The sequence below is a fragment of the Podarcis gaigeae genome (genome assembly GCF_964106915.1).
Source record: "Podarcis gaigeae genome assembly, chromosome: 5".
Taxonomy (NCBI): domain Eukaryota; kingdom Metazoa; phylum Chordata; class Lepidosauria; order Squamata; family Lacertidae; genus Podarcis; species Podarcis gaigeae.
Window position 1 is genome coordinate 52,930,884 of NC_139681.1, and position 23,195 is coordinate 52,954,078.

General features: G+C 40.9%; 1 long non-coding RNA gene across 1 annotated transcript; it reads left to right on the forward strand.

Moving 5' to 3' along the window:
• Positions 1-16,569: 16,569 nt before the first annotated feature.
• LOC310845829 lies at positions 16,570-20,812 on the forward strand. Its single transcript, XR_014564984.1, has 2 exons — positions 16,570-16,832; positions 20,395-20,812. It is a non-coding gene; the product is annotated as an uncharacterized lncRNA (long non-coding RNA).
• Positions 20,813-23,195: the final 2,383 nt, after the last annotated feature.

Below are 23,195 nucleotides of genomic sequence, written 5' to 3' on the forward strand. Positions count from 1 at the left end.
CCCATCTGGCTGGGCCTCCCCAGCCACTCTGGGCGGCTTCCATAGAAACCAAAAATACAGTAAAATATCACACGTTAAAAACTTCCCTGAACTTCAGATGTCTTCTGAATGTCAGGTAGTTGTTTATCGCTTTGACATCTGCTGGAAGGGCGTTCCACAAGGCGGGCGCCACTACCAAGAAGGCCCTTCATAAAGTAAATTAAGTTATTTCTACTAGAACCTCTCTGGTTTGGGGTTCATGAAAATGTCTTACTATCACAGTATAGTGGAACCTCGTTTTTCAAACGTAATCTGTTCTGGAAGTCTGTTCAACTTCTGAAATGTTCAAAAACTGAGGCTTTCAGCAAGTTCAATGGGGAAAATTGAGAAACGTGCCTCAGAAGCAGTTCAACTTCCAAGGCGCGTACAAAAGCAGAAGCATTCACTTCCGGGTTTTTGGCTCGGCTTCCAAAACGTTCGGCAGCCAAGATGTTTGGAAACTGAGGTTTGACTGTACTGCTTTTTCTCTTATCTATTGTGAGAGCTTGGAAAGATAATTTTGGGTAGGATTCTAGCAACACTGCTTTATGACACTTAAGAAAACTCTTCGTTTGTTTTCCTTTTTTGCTTACTATAATCATTATATTGTGTTTTTGTCTATACTCTGTGCTCTCATACCATATCTTGTTCATGTGTAAATATTATTTTATAACTTGAAGTAAACTAGGTGGGCTTTTTTTAATCAAAAGCTTCTCTCAAGACTTTCTGATTTAAACATATTTTATTAGTGTGGGTCCTGTCAGAAACCACAATGAAGCTTCGTCAGGTACACTTCCATTTTAGGAGATCTTATGCTGCCTAGTTAGCTGATAACATAGTGTTATCTAAATTCTAGAGGTATGATACTCTCCTAAGCAGGACAGAAATGTGGCAGGTCTACAAAGGAGGGCAGATGTGACAGGCTGATTAGCAGGCTTGGGTTATGTGGTGGCTCCTTTCTTATGAGCATGTCATTTAGATGAGGTTGGCATTATCACTGAAGCAGAAACACCCTGGGAGCACACATTACTTCTGGATGAGTTCTCATGAAATTAAAGCAGCAAAGTGAAGGCAGAGGGATCCAAATTTAAAGCAACTTTCAGTTCCATACATTTAATTTACTTGGAATTATGTACAAGGCGATCTTTGTGAGTGAGGATTTTAGCATGTTGTGGTAAGGATCAGAACGCTGACATTAACGTGATTTTATTCAAAGTCTAATAGAAAAAAGTAACACTGTTTGTAAGCTTTGGCAATGTGACAACTGATTATTGTGAAACTCGTTCTTCTAATATTTATTTCTATGCTACTGCCTTCCATGTGTTCTTAATTACTACAGCCATAGCCATATGAGGAAACAACAGGGTTGTTTGGCTTCTGTCCTACTGTTACATGATAAATCAAATCTTGGGAAAGGAAGGAACTAATGATCATAGTACTAAATTTAGTGAAAACCAGACCTGGGTTAATCTTAAAAGCTCTTATTCTACTTATTAGGAATTCAAGACCCAGTATAAGGATTTGGAGTTGCTGTGATAGTTCTATCTTTTTTATTTCCATTATTTCAGTTCATTGATTTTTAAGCTATCAGAATAGAATATACTGCGTATTTTGAACTATTCTCAAAGCATATTTTAGTTTACAAAATAGCTTTTTAGCTATTAGTTGCCAAATTCATCTAAAATAGTAATTGTAATAAATGCTAATTTTGAAATAAAATATTCACCTTAAGAAAGGCAAATAGCATCAGGTCTTCCTACAGAAAACTTCTAGGAGGACATGTTTTCATAGAATGATAGAATTGTAGAGTTGGAAAAGACCCCCAAAATTAATCTAGTCCAACCCCTTGCAATGCAGGAATCTTCTGCTCAACAGGGACCCGAACCCACAACCCTGAGATGAAGGGTCTCATATTTATATCTTGTCCATATATAGTTTATGCACAGGACTACATTCACTTTTCACACACAAAGCAAACCATGTTCAAATCATGAGACGATATTCCAGAGTTCTTCATTGTGCTTTATAGATAGGATATCCTTCTCTTTACCATGCAGAAAATGGGTCCTTTTCTGATCAAAGGAGGATAAAAGAGTCTGCAGTTCTAAGGACAAGATATGCTAAGGATTCGCTAAATTGAAGTAACCGTCCATATGGATATGTGAATCAACTTCTAAGAAGTTAACACATTGCCCTAGTTCTTCAATTAAAAAATGAGGCTTTTAATGTGTCCAAGTCTTTATCACAGGCAAACACAGACTCAACACAATAAACTGGAAGAAGGATCACTTTATTAATCCTGCAATGAAATTCCTGCAAACGCTAGGAGAATGACAAAACATGAAAGAGACAGTGCTGTGACTTCAGTTCACCAAGAATCATGATGGAGCTGCATGTGCAGTGAAGAAACGAGATCTAGTGCTTGAGCTGAGCTGACGTCTTATGAGAGATCAGTAGGGGCCATAAATCAGCGGTAGAGCAGAATGTCCTGTGCTGCAACTGCTATAAAAATGATCTCATGTTAGCAGGGGTGGCAGAGTCCCTTGCCTGTGAGACCTACAGAGTACACAATACTTGGCTAGATGGATGAATAGTATATTCCATGTTGTTCCTGGATGAATGGTCCTCAAGTGATTCCTGGACTACAACTCTGATCATTCCTGAGGATGACTGTTGGGCATGCTGGCTGGGGCAAATAAGAGTTGTGTGTGTGTGTGTGTGTGTGTGTGCAACCTTATCTGCAACCTAGAATAGCATTAGCTTTATTGCTGCAGAATCACACTGTTGACTCATGTTAAGTGATCTGCTTAGGGCCATAGATTCTTTTCAAATGTACTATGGGCAAGCCAAGTGTCCCACGCCTCATACTTGTGCAGCTGGTTCTTCCTGCCTAAGTGGAGAACCTTATATTTATCTCTATTGAAATGTATTTTGTTGATTTCTAACCCATTATTGTTGTTGTTTTCTTTTGGGTATAGTAATAATAATAATAATAATAATAATAATAATAATAAAAACTGTACTGGATTCTCTCCTTAATCATTTCCTAGAGTGAAAATGGAAGTGAGTTAGAACTAATGAGGATCGATTGAGTGCCTCAGGGCTTGATGGTGATTTTGACTATTGGGTACAGCCAAGTGTTTCTTCCACCATTTTGACAGTGAGCTCTGATTGCTGGTAAACTCCCAGCCACAACTTCCTTCCTCTACAGCAGTGTTTCCCAACCTTGTGCCTCCAGATGTTTTTGGCCTACAACTCCCATCATCCCTGACCACTGGTCTTGCTAGCTAGGGATGATGGGAGTTGTAGGCCAAAAACATCTGGAGGCACAAGGTTGGGAAACACTGCTCTACAGATTGCTAATGTAATTTACTTTCTTTGCTGAGGAACCAGTCTTGAAGCAAAATACAGACAGCTCTTGGAAAAGAAATAGAAAGGAAAACAGATGAGTTATCACATGGAAAAGTGAAGTGAATTGCTTTCATGGACTGTCAACTTCCAGAAGAAGATAGTGCAAAAATGTGTCAGTCATTCATAGCTCTACTTGCCGCACTTTGACTGCTCAGTGGCAGTTAGTTTGGGGAGTATCCCTGGAGAGAAACTGTATATAATCAGAAGAATTCCAATTGGGGGTGTGGGCGGAACATCCACCTCCACATTTCTATGATTCTATGATCAAGAAAGATAAACTAACAACGTTCCATAGCACATTATCTGCATTCAGCTTCAGGGTGTACCTAGGTAGGTAGTCATACAACTGTGAGTGCCTATTGATGCATTCACACAGCAGTTTGTTCCATTTCCCTGATGTTTCCCTAACTGTTAATTTCTGCATTATACAAGAGGTTCCATATGACATAAAAATCACATTCAGAAATTTAGAGTATATTTAGTGCTCATGTCCATGTTATTTGATTCCAGAAATAATCTGCTTGCAGACCTCTTAACCTGGAATATCACAGGAGTATGAATGAATGCACCCTAAAGCAGGTTCAGAGAACCTGTGGCCCTCTAGATGATGCTGGATTCTGAACTCTCATCTGCCCCAGCTAGCTTGGCTAATGGTCAAAAAATATTGGCGTGTACCATCACTAGTCTAAATCTATCTCACCTCATCTATTCAAATAAACCTCCTTCTGGCAGTTCCCTTACTGTGAGAAGTGAGGTTACAGGGAACCAGGCAGAGGGCCTTCTCAGTAGTGGCACCCATCCTGTGGAATGCCCTCCCACCAAATGTCAAAGAAATAAACAACTGACTTTTAGAAGACATCTGAAGGCAGCCCTGTTTAGGAAAGTTTTTAATGTTTGATGTTTTGTTGTATTTTTAATATTCTTTTGGGAGCCACCCAGAGTGTCTGGGGAAACCCAGCCAGATGGGCAGGGTATAAATAATAAATTATTATTATTATTGTTATTATTATTATTATTAATAATAATAATAATATATGAATAAGTGGTGTGATAAAAGTTGGGAAATTATGAAAAGGGCTTGGGCACCAGCAAGGCATTTTCTAAAGGTCCCTTGTAAGGTATTTCTGAGGAGAGGCAGGATATAGCCCACTTCAGCCATCCAACTCATGATGTGCATCTGTTGCAGTCTGCAGAGTTTTGAGACCCCGGAATCTGCCACTGTTTCTAACTTACATGCAGTTTACACTGACAAGGAAGTAGCAAAAGGGATTGACGTGAGTATAAAGCCACTATTACAGGTACGTGCTGCTGAGTTCATGTAGAACCACTGAATCAGCACTGAACTAGATTTGATTGCTTCGTCATCATGTATACTGCCCCAGACACATTCATTGCGTCATCGCAAAACTTCTGTAAGTTGCACGAGTGGTAGTCTGGTGACACTAGCCACCCGTTGAAGCAATTAGGCAATTCAAAATAAATTTAGTTCCATCACATCCTGCTGATCCAACAGAGTTGGATGAATTGGTTTTTACCACCAGATGTTCCTAGATTCAAATCTTGATAGGAGTCCTTGACATGTAACCTTTTGCAGCTCAGAAACAACAGCAAACTTTTACTGTAAGACCGGAATGATTGAAATCAGACCTCATGTTTGGGAAATCTAGTGCAAAGGATGTTCACCCCACTGACTGCAGAGACTTTTGGATGGAAGGAAAATTATGGGTTTGGATCATCAAACAGATTTTCCAGGAAGCCAGGACAAAGGATGTGTGATGTTATCCAGCCCCTTTGAACACAGTGAACTCATATTTCCAAGAAATCTCTGGGAAATCTTGTTTATATTTGACACGGTATAATTCTAATTCAGTTATGTGTACATGAACAATCTTCCCCCTTTTTGGTATTTTCATGGTTTCGTTCTGGGTCCTATTGCCCTTGTCTACCTATATTTTGCAAATCTTTTTTTTGGTTTTGTTCTTGTATGTTAACTATTCTCTACACAGAAGCAATTGAAAGAGCTGTTATTAGGAAGCTGATTGCTCCTTTTTCCTGCTCAAAAATACACAGCGGGTTGGGAAATCTTGTGCAGAAACCAAGAATGATTTAAGCCGGATTATGCCTTCTTGCTTTTCTTGACGGGTAATTTCTCAGATAATTGTCAGCCCAAAGAAAAGTGTACCCAGCTGAGTTACAAGGAAGTTACAAAAATTGAAAAGTCTATATTGAGGCTTTTGTTTGCTAGAGAATTGGGTAAAAAACATCAATCTCATATTGGGAGAGATTGTGTGGAGAAGCTGTTGATCTAAGTGAAGGTGGACAATCTAAATTATTACTTTGTAGTGCTACTTATGTTCCAGCCTTCTTGTTGAAAGATTCAGGACAGCTACAAGAAAGTACTTCTCCACATGGTTCATAGTTAAACTGTGGAACTCACCCACAGGAGACGGTGATGGCCACCAACTTGGATGACTTTAAAAGAGGATTGAACAAAATAATGGAGGGTAAGGCTATTGAAGAAGAAGAAGAAGAAGAAGAAGAAGAAGAAGAAGAAGAAGAAGAAGAAGAAGAAGAATTAATTGCTGGAAACAACAGGAGAAAGCACCAGAAAACTTTGGAGCTCAAGGGCTCTTGGGTTGCCCAGGCAGATGCATTATGTAGCCCATGAGAGCAGCAAAATAACCAGAATGTACAATGGTGATGGGGTAAAATCAGGCCAAATCTTTATTGACAGCAACAGGCAGGGCAAGAGTTGACATGGCATTTGGTCCCAGGAACAGTTCATTATTCCACAAGCTCCACATTGATGGAACGGATCCGCTGGGTTTGGATCACTCCAAACCTGTACCATGGGAGTTGGCCAGTATTGAACCTTGCCGTGGTGCAAGCAAAACAAGCAAGATCTCACTGGGTGTGTGGATTCCAACCAGGCAGATACTGAATCCATGCTTAGGTTTGCTGTGGTCAATCCTCCCCTCATGCCTCTTATGGGGGGGGGGGTATACTATGTTGATCCAGACCAATGCCATTTCCGGCCTCATACAAACAATGTTATTTTGCCTAACAAAGGAAAGCCATAATTGCACTGAGGGAAAGGCAAAAAAAAATGCAACCAAGTGCCAATCAGGTTGAAAGAGGAAAAAATCCTTTCTCGCCCTGTCAACCCACAACCCAAAATTGCTCAGTAAAGCCTTTAACCCAGGCATGGCCAAACTTGTTGATTCGCCTTGTTCAGGCACAGGCAAACTCGGCCCTCCAGATGTTTGGGGACTACAACTCCCATCATCGCTGACCACTGGTCCTGTTAGCTAGGGATGGTGGGAGTTGTAGTCCCAAAACAGCTGGAGGGCCAAGTTTGGCCTGGCCTGCTCTAACCCAAGGATGGGCAGACAGGAAGCTCTCAAAACAAAATGTCTGTGAGCTTCAGGGAAAGCAGCCTTATGTAGGCTTCTCCTCCGCTCTGCAACAAGGACTCATAAGACAGCTTTTTCCCATGAGCCCATCACACAGAGAAGACACTGGACAAAAACATTGCCCAGCATTTTGTTGCAATCTATGGGCCACAGTACCGCCAGACACAGGCGTCCTATGCTTATTGGGCACGGAACGGGGCTTATTGTAGACTCTCATGATTCCAAAATCTTTGATTCAGACAGGAAATTTTTTTTTAACTCTTTCCCTTGTCAAATTGGAGAGCTTCCATTATTGGATGTTGGAACAGCATCTGATTCAGTTAGGGAAAGGTGATAGAACTCTTCCCTTAACTTGGTTAGAGGCTCTCAGATACATGGGGTCTAGAATTACCATTGGACAGCACTAGATCTCCTTCACATATAAAGTTCTCTGATTCAGTGAGACATGTAATTTTATGTACTTCCCTTAACCCCAATTTAATCTTTGGCTAGTAGTTTTGGCCTCTAGTTTTAATCTTTGGCCTCTAGTTTTAATATGAACTAGATTTTGACAGACTCCTGCCTGGAAATGCAAGTGCCTTGCCTGATAAATGTCTGCTAGAAATCAAGATTCAGCTCCATTAAATAATTGCACTGCACCATTGCTTTCCAAGAAATTGCAATTTACTCCTTGTGGCAGAGCTAGTTAAGAGCCATTCATTCATCTGCAACATCTCAGCTACGTGAACTTCCTGCCCCCCCCCCCAAGATGATTCACGCTCAGCACAAACACCTTGCTGTTATCCGTCATGGCTGGCTAACTAGGAAGTTATAACTTATAATTACTTGTTGAATATAAAGAATCAAGCAAAACTTCCAGTTATGGTGTATGTCACTTTGACCATAACAAAAAATATGCTCCTACTAAAGATCCATCATGGGGAACATGATAGGTATATCCCATGGAGAGTTTTTTGCTTGCTTCCATAGTCTACTGTACTTCTGATCCATGTGTTTGTTTCTGCCATCACTAAAAGCAAGGTTCCCCCAGACCACTGCTATGAATAAGCAGCAGAGCTGATTTTGCACTTGATATTAAGTCAAACCCTGGCTTAGCTGCCATGCCATGCTGAACTAAAAGCACTAGGGAAGAGCAAAAGGGGTGAGAGGGATGAACTTCCAGCAACATGTTGAAATGCTGTACTGAAGGGAAGGCCCCTTGAGAATTTGGGACTCTCCATGACACAATGTGAAGCCATGATGGCTAGAGGGCTTTTGGGATGGCTGAGGTATTTTCAGGGCACTTGGCCGGTGTGTTTACTGTGATGTGTGAACCAGACTGGTAAAACCATGGAGTTGAAATACAATTGACAAAGGGTGGACCCTGGCGCCCTTATTCATTTTATACCCCATGGACAATATCCAAAATTGCCCCAGCCAATGCCAGCAATCACTCAACTCTCCAGAGCAGATTTTGGGTGTGCAACATGTCTGCAAGGAAGAAGAGGAAGGGGAACTTGTGTTTGTCTGTGGCACAAGAAGGCAACCACACTTGGCTATCACTTGATCTTCCCCACCTTTACCTGGGAATGTTAAGAATGTGTTACATCGACACTGATGATTTTGTGTGGGTGAGGGGTTTTTTGTTATTTATTGTTCTATTTATAATTTGTAGTTTTGTTGTATTACTGTATATGTAAGCTGTCTTGCAAGGGCATCTATGTTGAAAGACAAGGTAAACAGCTACAAAATAAATAAAACTGTGGGTTCAGCAGTATATGTCTGTGTTCCACCTCCTAAGTGACCAGTCTTGATCATAATATCTAAGTCATATACTTCTGTTTATAATAGCACACACAAAAAATGTTATTGGCCAATGGAGAGAGGCGTTCTGCTATTTCTCTTGTTTTTCACAGCATTCCTTAAGAAAGATTTTTGGGCTTTGAGGATAATATTGCTCTTGAGATTTCTATTCCCTTGATGATCTTGAAGCAGTGCAGGCCTTTGTGAAAGGACAAAAACTGTTACCAATTAGCATGAAATTCTGACAGTTATGACCTCTCTCTCCAGGACCCGCTGAGATCTGTGAATAATGACTGTATTTTTAGATGTAGGCAGTAGCCAACATGGTGCCTTCAAGATGTTTTTGGAATACAACACTCATTATCCCTGACCATTGGCATTACTGCCTCGGGCTGATAAGAGTAGGAGTCCAACAACCTCTGGAAGGCACCATATTGGATACAGTTGTAGGGCCAAATAAGCTCTATCCCATAAACATGTTCTCAACTCATTCCCATTGAGATGGGAATAACTGAAAAGTGGTTGCACCTCGTGGTTGTGCAACCACTAGAATGTGGTTGTGTCCATAATGTACAACCACAAGTGCTGATGTTACTTAAATTTGAGACTGTTTTTTTTTCCTCCAGAAAAACAATAATATGCAGCCTACATATTACTATGCCAAGGACATATACATAGCCATATCTGAATAGAAACCTGATTATTCAATACTCTCCAGAGAACAGACATGATTGTGCCGATGCCTTGAAGATTGCCACGACTCTCAGAAGGTGAAAAGTTTGTCAGGTTCATTTCTGTATTGATAAAGAAGAAAAGATTGAGGGGGGGTGGAACAGCCTGATGGCAGTACTACCTGTTGGGTTTTGATGTCTCATCACAGCTCTGCAGGAAGTCAATCAAAGCATTTAGAAATAGAGTTTTTTTCTTTAAACAAAGTCTCAGTGGTAGCCAAACCAAAAGAATTGCTGTGGGGGTTTTGAATTATCAACATTGCTTTGAAGTATTCTATAGGAGGCCATTATTTTCCTGTCTATGATGCAGCTGTCAATGGGCATTTCTCAGAAGAGGATGAAAGAAACTTTTCATGGTTACAACTCCCATGGATACTTTGATATTTTCCATTTATTTAATGTCCAATATTTAAGTTATTGGTTGTTGTTTTTTTAATTTTTAGGAGTTAATCCACATGTCTTCAGGTCTTCAAAGTACTATACAGCCACTATGTTAAATAAGATTAGAGCAGAAGAGGTCAGATCCTCCAAGTGTCTCTATTTTTCAGAGACAGTCCCAGATTTACAAAAGCTGTCCCAGCCTCTGATTTGATCTCAGAATGTCTCGATTTTCCTTAAGACATCCCTATTTTCATCGGACAAATGGTGAAGGGTATGGAGTTATGTGACTCCCAAGCCAAGGAGATAAGTAACTATACAACCTTTAGAAGACATCTGAAGGTAGCTCTGTATAGGGAAGTTTTTTAATGTTTAATGTTTTATTATGTTTTTATATATATTGGAAGCTGCTCAGAGTGGCTGGAGCAACCCAGTCAGATGGGTGGGGTGTAAATAATAAAATCATCATTGTAATTATTACTATGGAATAGGACGTCCTTATTTTCATTGGAGAAATGTCAGAGGGTATGGTATCTACATGCTACATTCGCATCACAAAGCACCTGTATAATTTTACTTTCAAATTACATTTAGAGAAATGCAAGCACAGAAAGAGCTTACTAGAAATCTATTTAACAGTGCCACCCTATATATTTCTTCAGAAGTATGATCCATTCAGTTCATTGATCCTTACTCCAAGGTAAATGTGTATAGAATTGTGGCCTAGGACAGTGTTCTGTTTTGTTTTCTGCTGTTGTATTCTTCTGGTGAGGCCTTTTGGTTCTTAGTTGGAAGTGTTTGTCCTTCAGGCTAAACTGAAACTTTTCATATAGTGAAGATGTGAGGCTAAAATGTCATGCTTAGAGAATTCTTTAGCAACCTCTAAAGACCACAGGGCTGTTGAAATTTGAGATGGGTTTTATGCATAAAAAAACTAGTCCTACATAGATTATTAGGTGGGCTTTCTAGATCGAGTAAAATGATGCAGAGCTGATGTTGTGTTATATTGTGTGTGATAATTATCTCAACCTGGTTATTTACAAAACACTGTTAAGCAAGAAAACCCTTCCCTAGTTCTCATTTCAAGTTCTTGTTTCTCCAATTCAATCTGTCTCTTCTCCAGGGTATGGTTTGAAGATACATGAGGCTACCACCTTACTGAAGCTAAGCAGGTCTGGGTCTGATCAGTGCCTGGTTTGGAAGGTCACCTGAGAACCACATATACACTGCCTTGAGTTCCAAAGGTGGGGTATATGTTAGAAATCAAACAAAAGTCAGAAATGAAATATTCTGAAATGTCTGTGAGTAATCAAAATCATTCACAAACAAGCTATTTTTTACTGGCACAGGAGCTCCAGAGTGATCATGGTGTTCCATCTCCCACAAGTACTGTTCCACTTATTTCAAGGGAGGAATCAGATCAGCATAAACATCCCTTTGCATGTAAAAATGGCAAAATGTGAGTTAGCCCCTGAGAGCAAGATCATCTTTCTCTCTGTGTGTGTATTAGAGTGTCTGTGGGGTTCTGGATCAGGGTGCTGATTGAGTCCAGTGGGAGTGCTTCTGAGTAAGTGGTTTCAAGACTGCAAGCCAATCAGTGGTATTTGCCAATGACTCACTCATTTCTCTGGGGCTATTGTCCTCATTTCTCTCTTTTTTTTATGTCATAATTTCTGTACATTACCCACTCCGGGCTCACATTACACTGACGAGTTACACAATCAAGTCAGCTTTATGAAGATAATACTTTACTTTGTGGATGTCACACTGACGCACTGAGCAAATGTCGCCTATGGTTCTGCAGTACGGAATAGATACTATTTCTTTCCGTTGAGCTTGCTGCTCTCAAGAAGTGCTCTGATCGTGAAACGCTTCTTTGTTTCTTTTGGTTATTGAACAAATTGCTTGATGCGTTGTCTTTGAATTATATGAGGTTGGCAAAGGAAGGGAGGCAGGCTTGTAGGAAATCTTCCCCCTGAAAACCCTAACCACCAGGCAGGGAACAGAAGGCAAGATATACCCCAACGCAGTAATCTTATACAACCGGCAACCTAAGAAGTAAATCAGGCCGATGAAAACATGCTTCCCAGTTGGTCCACCATCATCCAAATAAATTTATTTCCAGTCTCTTATTTTTGTTTGTGTTCACGTAGAAATCCTGTTTTGTCCTATTTCTACATTACTCAACGTAACAAATTTTTAAAAACACACATCAGTTAAATACTTATCTAAATATTCATATTTAAATGTATTTTTTGTCAAAAGAAGATTTTGCATCTGAACAAAATGTGATGAGCCTGCATCTACAGTATTTTAACCTTTCAAATTATATGCATTTACACATCCCAAATAAGACCAGGAAAGAGCTCTCATTTAGGATGCGTAAATAATTTGAAGGGTAAAAAAAACTGTGGAGGTGACTTGAGTCTTTGTACCTCTTTCTGCTGTTGGCCTTTTTTTGCCCATAATTGCTTACCTTTGGCCTAAGACCTGTCATCACCTGACTTGCCGCCTCCAACTGTTTCGTAAGACAGATTTTATGAAATAGAACAACAAACATCAAGATGTTGGAAGCATTAGAACTAAAAAGGCTGACAAGTCAAAATGAGAGATGTACAAAATTTCAAACGAGTGAGGTAGGCAACATATGGCAGCATACAGTCTTTCAAAGAGCAAACAGAAATAAAATCTTGCAGTGACTTGTTGCAATAGGATCAAGACTGTACACTCCCCCCAAAATTACATTTGTTTTTGTTGTCCGTGAGAGAAACTGTGTATGTCAAAACACATTGGGCACATCACATATTGTGATAAAATTCCATTCACACACAGGGACAGACACACCCACCCCAAGCATTACTTAAAGCTTTTAGGCATTTTGCTCCAGCCATTTTTGGGAAGTTTCAAATTATAGCTCAATTACATTGAGTCATTCTTTTCTACATTAGATCACAGGTGGGCAGGGTGGAAGGTCTGTCTGTTCTGAGAAGGAAACAAGACTAAACTGTAAGATAGGTCCAACCCATCAACTTTTCATGAAGGAAATTATAGGTTTGAAAACGACTTATGATTGTAATAACACCCAGTATTTACCGACCTGGTTTGGTTTTGAACTGATGACCCAGAAAAGGAGAGCCTTTCCTGCCTTAATTCTCTGTCAATATATGTAATCCATTCTTTATTGAACAGGTGTGGCACAGACTTAACATGCTTCTGTTCCCAAACTGCACACCCCGTAACAGAGTTATTTCAGTCTGAAACCTTGATCTCTGGTAAAGGGGTACTGGTCAAATTATTCCGTGACATATTTTGAAAGATAGCAGATATAGTTGTGTTATGCACAAGGTTGTGATCAGTTAAACCAAAAGGAATTTGAGAATCATTCACAAAGAAATCCAGGAACTTCCCTGCCCTCTCTCCACCTCTCCAAAATTATACACAGAGGGAAGAGAGTGGGAAGATGTTCCATTGTGTGAATAGAAGTCATTCCACTTCCACAATTGTTTTGTTGGATTCAACCTAGTGAGTTTCAGTGCAGTCTTAATACTCCTCCCTGGGAATAAGGAGGATGCATCCCTTATTGCCAATGGGCAAATTGTCTTCCCTAGGCAGGTGCCTGCACTAATCTATTGTTTTTCTGCTTTCTCCTATGTGGATTCACAGAACAATTTTGGGCATACATTCCAAGTGCAGAATGTTCCATCCTTCTTAAGTCATAAAGAACATAATCTGAACATCTTTGAAATGTCAAGGAATGTGTGCGTAGTTTGAAACTGAGTATGCATAGCTTGAAACTGAGGCAGTTTCCCATACAAAACACGCTACTGATAATCATTGCCATCCCCTTGTCTTATACTGTGAGGTACTTTCACTGGGTTTACTAGAGATTTACACTAAATACAATGTACAAATAAACATGTGCAATAAAGATTGCTTACACAAGGCTTCCTCACTCTGGTGTCCTCCAGATGTTTTAGACTACAACACTCATCATGCCGGTTGGGGCTGATGGGAGCTAGAATCCATCATCATCTGATGTGCGCCAGGTTCGGAATGGCCAGCTTGCACTATTAAATTGTGTGTATTTACAAGCACACAGGAAAATCTGTGTCATTTCAGCAGTGAGCACATGATATCTTGAAAATGTTGATTTTACTACTGCTACCTTTCTAAAACACAGAAGGGAAAGAGCAGTTTCTTCAGCAGCTGTTCTAAGCTGTGAATGTCTGTCTGGTAGGGAATCACTGAGTCCCCTATTTCTCTATGGGCTGCAAATATTGTATTTACCAAAAGAAAACAAAGTCACCAAATCCTCCTCCATCCTTATGAGATGCTATTGCAGGCAGATTATTTTCTGCTCAAATTGCCACTGGCATCTGTATTCTCCAGCTTTGGGGATAGGAAGAACAGAGAGAGAGAGAGAAACCACCAACTGAGGCCTGAAGTGTCACATCAAGCAGATGCAATCATTGAAGAAGAGACAGCCCTTAGGTGTGTCCAGATGGTGGCTTTGAAGGGGAGGAACTGTGCAGTGTGTGTCAGTCTTCCATGATGAACATGCAGTAACAACATTGTCTAATGCTGATCACCTCTCTGCCGCTGCTTTTACCCAACATTGAAAGAGAACAGGGAGTGTGGACAACAGAGGCTGTAAGAAGGTTGTAAGAAGTACTTGGTTAAGTGTATGAGCTATGAGCTATAAGTCCCTGACATCAAAAGTAGCTTTGGAAAAGTCTTTGGTTCATAATTATAGATGATTTAATTTCTTACACAATCCATTTTTGCAGTACAGTTGTACTTTGGTTGTCAAACAGAATCCGTTTTAGAAGTCCGTTCGACTTCTGAAAATGTTTCACAGCCAAGGCCCGGTTTCTGATTGGCTGCAGGAGCTTCCTGCATGCAATCGGAACCTGCGGAACCCGCATCTGACGTTTGGGTTCCAATAACATTCACAAACTGGAACACTCACTTCTGGGTTTGTGGCGTTCAGGATCCAAAACGTTTGAGTCACAAGGCATTCAGGATCCAGGGTATGACTGTATGTGGAACCTCTGGTGGACCAACTGAACTGAGATTGCCGCTGGAGGGCTTGATTGTAAGTTGGCACTGTCATTTGGGGATTAGATGCACGGTCACCAAGAAACAATTTAGGAAAGCCCTGAAAATCAGAGCAAATGAGAGAGACTAAAAAATCAAGAGAGCGAGAAAAGGTGCCACTGCTATAAGCTATGAGTACCTCTCTAGCCATCAGCTGAATAACCTCCTCTATACACCACATATGTTTAGCAGGCCAGACATATTTTAGTAATCCTAATATTTTCCCAATTAGTTTAGTTGAATTCTGCTCTACTCAAATACTGTCCAACTGCAGACTGAATTAAACCTCCAGTGGGGAGCATGGCAAGAGTTGCCATGTATTTCAGAAGACTTTGGCTTATGATTATAGAGAATGGAGATTTAAATATGACATTGAAGTTAAGACTTTGAGGGATAATGAGATAACGCCTGAGCTTTCCATCTGTGGTGCTTCCGAAGCTTATGCAGGTTGGTAGGGGATCTCTCTGAACATTAGCTGGAGAGCTACCAGCTAGTTATCAAAGTCAGGTTATTGAACATCCTTTCTGACTGCACCACTCACAAGTGTATGCCTGAATACGCTCTGATATGGGTATTCATTTCACTCTCATATATGCTTCGGACAACAGCCCACAGGGGGTTACAAGGCTCCACTTTGATAGTTCTGATCCTGCTAAGTTCTCCACAGCGCTAATCCTTTGTAAGAGCATTTAGACCATGTTTCCCAACACTTTTGGAAAATTTTAAAGCAAAGGGAAAACATTTATTGATGCCATCAGGTACCATGTAGTACCAGCCAAAGTATATCTTTTGTATCCATCTGTCTTTCCTCCCTTTGAACCTTTTGTTTTCCTCACAGCTGTCTTCACTCGCTTTAAACAGATGGTGTAAAATCAACATTTCTTTGTCAGCTTCCAGTGTAAGTCAAGAGAATTCCCTATGGACAATATATCAGAGGACTACATGCACTGCCTGATACCTATTTCAGGGTAATACTTTTTAAAGATAGCATTTGGACCCAATCTAACAGCACATCCTATCTGCTTTTCAGTTAGTCGCATCCAAAATCACTAGGAACTTGCAGTCAGAAATGCAGCAGCTGACTATTCCTAATGGCACCTCCTCATTTAATTGGGTTTTTTGACTTTGCCGTTCTCCTGCATTGACACCCACAGCACATAGCCACTCCTCTCTTTCCCTCTGCCAAATTAAGTTCCTTGAGAGTAGCACCAGTGCAGGCATTGGCAAACTCGGCCCTCCAGATGTTTTGTGACTACAACTCCCATCATCCCTGACCACTGGTCCTGTTAGCGAGGGGTGGTGGGAGTTGTAGTCCCAGAACATCTGGAGGGCTGAGTTTGCCTATGCCTGCACCAGAGTGCAGAATTCCACAACTGGAGGCTAATTCACACATGTGTATATCACATGTGCACATGTGTATATCACATGTGCACATGTGTATATCACATGTGCACATGATCAGAATAGATCTCTGCTCACTCAGGGGGACTTCCTTTTGTTCTATAGTCCCATGCATTCCTGACAGCCTCAAAAGCACAGAGTGTTGCTGAAGTGTAGGTGGGTTCCCATGAGGCAAGACACAGTGATAACAGCAGGAACATTTTTTGAACTAACAGGACTGGACAACAGGGGCAAAGCAACTGCTTATATACATTTCTGAAGGCCTGGGCCACTACCACTCCCAACATCATTGGCTGTCTAAACTTCCAAGCTGCAAATCATGACTCAGAGTTTAAGGGCCAGTGGCAGAGGCCCAAATCCTGAAATGTTCTGTGATTGGATATCATGTATTGAATCAGAACACAGGGGCTCAGACCACAGAATACATAAGAGTTGCCATTTTTAATTGCAATCTTTGGAACACAGAAACTGAAACGTGTAACTGATTGTTCAGGATTCCAGAACATGGTATGGAAAGGTGGTCAGGATGTCATGACACTGTTTTATGGCCTGTGACTTCCTGCTGGTTTACCTTCTCTTTCATGACCCATCACAAACAGATGTGAGTAAGCTTCAAAAAAGAGAAAGAATTCCTGACAAACTTACATGCTCATTGTGCAGCGAGGGAGGGAATGCTAGAAATATAAACTTGCAAGAATTTCATTTTACTTGGGTCAATTTTATGCTGCATGCTCATGGTTCATTTACAAACATGTTGGCAGTCTATACATTATATTAATTAAAGGAACCCTTTTGTGTTGAAGCAAAAGAGTTTTTTTTAAAAAAAATGCACAATCTTGAAGTAATTGAAGCCCTAATTATGGTGCACAAAGAGCAAAAACTCTTTTGTAAGTAGCTCCAGTGCTTGGAATTTGTGCAATTAATTGTAGCGCTCACATCTTCTTTCCCTAGTACTTTATTTCTTAAAGAAATTTGGAAGTCTAGAATCGGAAGGACCTTCAAAAGTCATCCATTTTAATCTCATGTAATGGCCAGGAACCACCCAACATCTTTAAACGGATTAAGCTGCTCCTATAATGACATATAATCAAATTAAATGATAGTATCCTGAAACTGAAGAGTTGCAGGGACAGGTTGAAGCCCCTGCAGCAAATGTGTTTGTAGAAAAAAGGGGGGAAAGTAAGAAAAAAATAGGCTGTGTACATGCTATACCTTTAAAGCACATTTGAAGCATCTTCTTTCCCTCAGAGATTTCTGGGCACAGGAGCTTACCCCTCACAGAGCTACAATTCCCAGCATCTGACAACTACAGTGCCCAGAATTCTTTGAGGGGGAAAATGTGTTTTAAATGTCCTTCAAAAGCATAGTGTGTATGCAGCCTTAGCGAACAAACAGTTAAGCATGATATTTTTCCAATAGCCATTCTGGAAAAGACAGAAAAAGGGGAGGCGGGGCAGAAGGGACTTTTTTTATAACGAGTCATACCAATGGTCCACATTAAGAACAATAAGACCTGCACCAGCAGTTAGTACTACCAGATCTCTGGAGAAGAGACTTACTATCATTGTGGCAATTTGTCCTCCTCAACATTTGCCTTTTGCTGTTGTCAGTCTCCTCTGGAGAGAGATGGAAGAGCCACCTGTATGTTATCCAGCCTGTATGTCAGCCATATGTCATCTACCCCTCATCTCTGAACTGTATTTGGAGTGCAGCAATACAAGTTCCAGAAACTTTCTTGTTGATTAACTCTTATTTTGCTTCTGTATGCCAAATGGTTGATTCTTGACATTTTTTTAATTTACTGGCCTGTAATTTGTATGTTTGAATTGCTAACACTCTGTATTTTGATGCTTTGAATGTTTGCTGTATGCTGCTTTGGGCACAGCTCATTGTAGAAAAGTGGAATATAAGTAAACTCTATCAATTAATGTTAACAGCTTTTCGGAATCTCAGGAATCTTTTTTTCTAGTTCCTCTGAATTTTTTTCTTACTGGGACAACAATCCCCAAACTGGTGCCCTCCTGTCAATTGGCCATACTGGATAGGACTGATTGAGTTATGAGTTTAAAACATCTTGAGGCACCAGGTTGACAAAAGCTGAACTAGACATTCTGGAAGATCACACACTTGAAATTTGTGCTGTGCATTACTAAGTTCCTGCCTGTCCACCACTCTGATTCTTTCTACTAATGACTACAAAGACTTTGCAATCTTTGTCTCACTCAGCTTAGAAAATGACTTTCACATGGATTCACAGTATAGAGCTGTGAACAGGGGAAGCAGCTTTTGTTATCTGGAGTTGAAGACACTTAAAAGACATTTGCATTTTTAAAATATAATTAAACCTGATTTATTTAAATGTAGAACAGGGGAAACATTTCGCAACAGCCAAATGGCCTGAGGACCCTGCTATCTGCCAAACATAATTTCTTGATTGACAGAGGATTTGAGGATAGATGAAGGCATTTGAAATAGCCACAAAATATTCAGCATCCACTTACAAAGCTCTCCTCTCTGCTCATATAATACGGGGTATTCTCCATGAAGTATGAAACTGCAGTCCAGATACTAATTCAGAGATTCCAAGGCTTCACACTTTGCATGTCCATCATTCTGAACAAGAGCAGTTCCGCTTAAACTAGGCTTCCAAACAACATTACCACATCAGCTATACACTTTGGGGGGAGGGGGAGAAGGAATTTTGCAGTGGTGAATACTCCTAATCTGCATCGTGAAGGACAGCACACAAATGTCTCTGCATGTTCCAGTGTGAGGCCATTGAAAGGAGTTTCCGCAAGGTGACCATAAAGCTGATCTGATTTCATGCACTTGGTTTTCTCTAATGGTGAGATCTTCATGGAAGTCATTTGCGGTCTCCATGGGATTGCCTATTGTTTTTATGCACTTTTAACTCAGCCATGTATGCATTATCCTGGAAGCATGTGGGTGTGCTATGGGAACCAAAACACATATGACTACTATGACTAAAGAGGTATATTTCTTTCTCCTCTTTTATCATGGCAGTTGCATGTACTAATGTACAGAAGTCTATTTTCATATACCAGACGGTTGTTAAGCCACTTATAATACTATGAAGACAGGAGTATTATATGTGATTACAGCCACTTAGCTGCCCCATAAAGAAAGTTCTGAATGCTAAGTACATTTCAGTTGCTAAAGACAGGATGAGCACAGAGTGTACAATGGATGACTATTTGAATGCAACCATTGTAAACAGCTATCATGGTTTACCAGATGTACAGTACCTATCCCTTTATTAGTTTTATGATTATAGTCAGCAATATTCATTACCATAAAACTAGCTATAAATATGTATTTAGAGAGTACATTATAAACCAATAGGTTTCTTAATGGTTCCCATGCACTATAAAACAAATAGTGTAAAAATGCATATAAATGTTATAATTTTGTTGTTTTTAAAACAAAGAGAAAGATGTGTGAATTATTTTTCATGTGCTGTCTTGAGGGAAATGGGAGGTGTGTCAAAAGGAAAATCAGAATGGACAAGATGGCTGATTACTGATTTTAGCCTTTACTGTGAAGGGTTGACAAACTTGTCATTACCAATATCAGTTTTCCGTATAAAACATTTGCAAGTATGACATAGCAGAGGTGTTTAATGCTATTGCTGCAAAACGTGAAATACAAAGTCATTATTCCTGCAAATAATGCACTTGTAGAGAATTGGGACAGGAAGAATAGTTGGGCTTCATAAGCTGCTTACATGGCTTATGAAGTCAGTCTGTGATAAAATAAAATAGCTAATGCTATTCAACAGACGGATAGCATCCTGGTCAAGGGAAGTAATAGTACCACTCTATTCTGCTTTGGTCAGACTACACCTGGAGTACTGTGTCCAGTTCTGAGCACCACAGTTTACGAAGCATATTGACAAGCTGTGTGCATAGGAGGGCAACCAAGATGATCAATGGTCTGGAAACCAATCTGTATGAGGAATGGTTGAGGAGGGGTATGTTTAGCCTGGAAAAGAGGAGACTGAGAGGATAGCCATCTTCAAATATCTGAAGGGCTGTCACATAGAAGATGGAGCAAACTAGTTTTCTCCTGCTCTGGAGGCTGGAACCTGAACTCTAAAATTCTATGATTTTATGAAGGCTGCTCATAAGGCTTACTCCTTGCAGACATCTGCACCAAGGCATGGATATCCATTCAGGGGCACACATGAGAAGTAGCAAGTAGAAAACTGACCTGTGAATCAGGAAGTTCCTTCTTCAAATCTTGCTTCTGGCATGAATTCGTAGGTCACTGCAGGCAAACCACCCCCTGTCAGGCCACAGTTATCCACTACCATCCATCTGCAATATGGGAGATAATAATACTGACTTACCTTACAAGTTGTTTGTAAGGACTACTGCTAGATAATGCATGTGAAATGCTTTGAACACTTGGAAGTGCTGTACAACTGTGAACTCTAATTAGATTAGGGTCACTAATTGGAAAGAATATTTCATCACCTTATATGAACAGCTGACAGTTTGGACAGTGACCAAACGGGATATTTGTCACAAGTGTGATCAATTAAAGGTATCTGTTGCTAATCAGTCTGACTTCTGGGTATATTTTGATATTACATTGCAGAAATTAGTATAAGACCACTGAACAAAATGATGTGGTTGTACAATACTTGTAACTGTGTATTTTACTTTGCATGAGATTTCCACATGAATAATTATTATTCCCAAACTGTGACTTTTGGATGTTTTTCTGCAACTGTAATTCTGTATCTGTGAGGTCAGATTCTAGCAGAGGAACCTGCTGAACAGGTCAAACTAGTTTCGTGCTAGGTTAATGGTGGCAGCTGTTCTGTACTGAATCCAAAGTTGCACCCCGAGATCCCCAGGACCCACCCCCAAAATAACTTCACACAGACACTTATTTTAGTTTAAGTTTTTGGACAAATTTTGGCCACAACTTTATTGAAATACAACCACGTGAGCAGTATTGGCTTAAGCATTGACTCCTGACTATAACTGACTCCACCTCTCTGGTCCAATGGGGTAAACCAAACGAGGGAGCAAGGTTGATGAGGACCAACCAAAGCTCACCCCAGGGTTCCTGTGGTCCTGGCATGGCCCTAACTCCTCAAGCGGACTTTGGACAAGATCCAGGACACCCCAAATTCCTTTAATGGAATACCCAGTTCCTGGAGGGGCAGGTGATAGTCGCACCTCCCCTCCCCACAGTCCAACTGAGTCAATGCCTAACTGCCACCTTACAAGTTGTGAGGACTGTAAGGGGTAGGCAAAAACCAAGTAGCTAAAGCCAATCTGCCAAATGGAAAAAATTCCTACGCAGCCCCTGTTCCAAAACAGGCGACCAAAACCAAAGCAAGGCCAAGCGACTCTGCCTAAATCTAGGGACGGTGGGCGGGTGTTGGCAGCGCGAGGCAAGTGCCCCTACTTAGAATCATAGAATCATAGAGTTGGAAGAGACCACAAGGGCCATCGAGTCCAACCCCCTGCCAAGCAGGAAACACCATCAGAGCACTCCTGACATATGGTTGTCAAGCCTCTGCTTAAAGACCTCCAAAGAAGGAGACTCCACCACACTCCTTGGCAGCAAATTCTTGTGTCACACTGCCGGTTTTAAAGTCCCTGGGATCACGCCACCCTCCAGCAATTGGCTAAAGCAGCCTGGCGTGATCCCAGGGCTATGGCCAGGACATCTAGCTACTCCCCCGCAATTTAACCCTGTAAGGGGAGAGCCCTGGGGCCCCGTGCACAACCAGGACCCTCTATTAGGAGGATCCCATCTATGGATTTGGGGGCACCATTCCCCTGAAAACTAATGGGAAGGAAAGATCTGTTGGAGTGTTAATGCTGTGAGAGCCCTTCCATCTTATACTCAGGTTGTATATACATGCAGATAAAACCATGTATCCTAAAAATACCACAGACTCCATTGAATGAGTGCTAGCACTTCTGGAGTCTCTTATAGCTGGGGGACTGGGATGCATACAACACTATGTAAGAAGCATTTAAAAACCAAACAGCTAGAATTATAGGACCAAGGCAGCTATTTGAAAGAAGTGCCAAGCTGCTGGGTACGTACTGACTGTGCTCTGCTTCCACTCAGGTATGAATTTAAAGTGGACATGGCAAAAAGCAGCTCTTTATTTTCTTGACAGATGAATGAAAAGTATAGTCTAAAATGGATCCCCATGTGGCAGCACACTAAGACTGAAGTGTATTGCACCTGGAATCTGGATGAAAACCCATCTCATTTCCCTATCCCTGACAGGCACGAGGTAGGCAACCAAGCTGAAAATTTGCCAGCTGTATAATGTGAAACTTCATTTGAATTTCAATGAAAAGGTGATGTATAAAGAAAGACCTGGCTCACAAGGCAGCAGATTTTGCTTTTAAGTGCATACTAAATATTAAGCTTGTTATGCCTATTCAGCACAAAAGACAGGTACATTTTCAAAAGTAATTTTAAAAGTTAGAAGTCGGACCGCCAACAAAATGTTGCAGCATGAAGTACTTGTGCTGAGTGTTCCAGTCAGTCAGCAATGCCCTTTTGTAGGATATGCCATTCTAGTCCTCGTTCCTTCCAGTGTTACATCCCCCCCCCCGCCGCCGCCAGCCTGCCACTGTTCCATGGCCATTGATCAAACTTAGTCCTCATTGGGCGCTCTTTGGGTTCCTTCCGTCTTGTCGTTTTTCTCTGGAAGACCTCTGGCCCATTGTCTAGCTGCTGCTTACAAGAAGGCAGAGGCAGTGGTGAGGTCAGCATGGTGCAAACACACCAGCAGGAGTGCCAGATTGGCTCCACCAATGCATTTGCACATTGCTGCCACCCCAAACTTTTATCTCTTAGTAAGAAGCAGAAGCTTCTTACTGAGTGCTCAGTAAGAATCAGTAAATCAGCCCTGAATGCTCACTGGAAGGACAGATCCTGAAGCTGAGGCTCCAATACTTTG